The sequence below is a fragment of the Penaeus japonicus genome, unplaced genomic scaffold (genome assembly GCF_977035675.1).
Source record: "Penaeus japonicus unplaced genomic scaffold, GWHDUDI00000001_assembly GWHDUDI00000005, whole genome shotgun sequence".
Classification (NCBI taxonomy): Eukaryota; Metazoa; Arthropoda; class Malacostraca; order Decapoda; family Penaeidae; genus Penaeus; species Penaeus japonicus.
The window spans coordinates 21,810,410-21,812,909 of record NW_028234407.1 but is presented as its reverse complement, the minus strand read 5'-3'; positions in this window follow the sequence as shown (position 1 = coordinate 21,812,909).

Genomic DNA, 2,500 nt, shown 5'->3' with positions numbered 1-2,500 from the left:
ATTCAACTGTAATCCGTGTCATTATCAGAATGGCTCTCACGTATATTTTAAGCATTTTTGGGTATTTTCAGGATCGTACATATTACTGTCATTTTTTTCTTTTTGCACCTTTTTTCTCTCAATTGCTTTTTCCTTTAATATAACGAAAATCAGCGCATTTAACTGTAATCCGTTTCGTTATCAGAATGGTTTGAACGTGTATTTTATGCATTTTTGGGTATTTTCTGGATCGTATATATTACTGTGTAGTGGTGCGGGACGCCCTATACCTGTAGCGAATAGGTGTAGTACCGTTGAATACCAAATAGACGTCCTGCCTACCACTAAATGTAATGTGCAGATGTATGGGATGGCAGTCAATGGCTCAATGTCAGATGAGTATAATATGGAGATGTTTGATTATTAGTATATGCATAGAATTGGCCCACTCGGCACGTCACTCTGCCTTTGCTGCCACCACCCAGTTATACGTCAGCAAGATAGTGTAAGGGAGAAACAGGAGTGTGGGCATGCATGTATGTGTGTATAATATGCGTGTATGAAAGTGGTTTGGTAGCCTGCGAACCGAGGGGGCGTGGTGGGTGGTATGAGATGTATGAATGTACGAACGAATAACAACGAATATGTGTGAGTAAACAGTGAGAGACTGCGTGATTTAACCGACTCGATGTGTACTAATTATGCCTACATGTGCAAGCCTTCAGAGTAATCATCATGTAGCCGGAGATTTCAACCGTACGTAAATAGTAATCCAAGAAGCCATCATCTGAGGCGACTTCAACTTTCGGATAAGTAATAATCCAAATCTTTAAAAGCAATGAAACCAGCTTCCAGGTAAGTACATAAATTTCTTCTGTGACCAAGTTTTTAAATAATTTATAAATTAATAGGCCAGGAGTATATCCATCACTTATTCACATACACTGGTGCAATCAGTTTCATTTGATAATTATTTTAACGTATGCTCAACCTGCCAGTATTATCAAGACAGAGTCGTATTATTATAGTATTGTTAATATCTTTCTTCTTTTCCAGATACAGAATTCGTTAATCTTTCTATTCGGATTGAATAATTGAATAATTCTCTTCAGATGGAAAGCTGAAATTGATCTCTTCGTTTCAAATACAATATTCAGATTAATACTTTTCTCCAGTTTTAAGGTAAAGTATTTCATATCATCCTTCAGTCAAAGTATCCACAATGAGAAACAAATTAAAATGATTTAAAAGGAATTTACAAATTTTAAAATGATTATCATTCACTCGGTATTTAAAATATATGATTCAGAAACACCACAGGTAATTTCGTTTATTATGTGCAGAAATACCGTAATCATTAAATAACAGAATAAGACATATACATGTAAAAATAAATGAACTTTATAGTTGTTGGCCTTTGCTCCACAAACGTTCACTCTTAGACACCGTTCAAGACATATATATATATATATATATATATATATATATATATATATATATATATATATATATATATATATATATATATACATATAGAAATATCCGATGGTATACAAACAGTAGCAAAATGGACCTTAACTAACACAATAAAATTAGATAAATAGCGAAACGAATCAACTTAGAAATTGGCGAATTGACGCAGTCACATAGATGACACCACAATAAATAGTTTTCTACAGAATCTAGTCACGAATAAAGTAAAAAGAAGGCACTTTGTCTGGTATACCTGGCGTTAATTTTGATGCAATAATCACCACTCTCGACCTGAATTTCACAACTGTACACGACCAATAACTTATCTGATTGCTGGACGAGATAGAAAAATCAGCCAGGGTACTCGAAGAGAAAGAACAGAGCTTTCTGACGAGACAAACGTGTTGAACAAAGGCTGGAAGCCCACGTGGCTGCTCTTATATAGTATTCTTATATAGTATTCTGCTGGAATGGCCTGATATCGTTCCAGATTGATAGGGCATCCACTTGTCTTGCTGCTACGTCGACCCGGAAGCAGCGAGATGATGAAGCGGCGCTATAGTCATATCTAACGTCACTCGATGTCGCCAAAGGGGTTGCCAGGGGTCACTGGTGTTTCAATATTGCTTCCTCGCTCAAGATACGTTCCTGCAAAGTCATGGCATTCAATTTCGATCTTAACTGAGGCAGGGCGAACCTTTATGTAACGTAATCGAGGGCGATTGCCCTTGGACGGCGCCGTTGACTGCGACAAATACGATCCTAAAAAAAAAAAAAAAAAACTTAAAATACACGTTAGAGCCATTCTGATAATGAAACGGATTACAGTTAAATGTGCTGATTTTCGTTATATTAAAAAAAAAGCAATTGAGAGAAAAAAGGGGCAAAAAAAAAAAAAAAAAATGACAGTAATAGATACGATCCTGGAAAAAAAATGCTTAAAAACCCCGTTAGATAATAAAAATGATTACTGTTAAATGCGCTGATTTTCATTATATTAAAGGAAAAAGCAATTGAGAGAAAAAAGGTGCAAAAAAAAAAAAAAAAG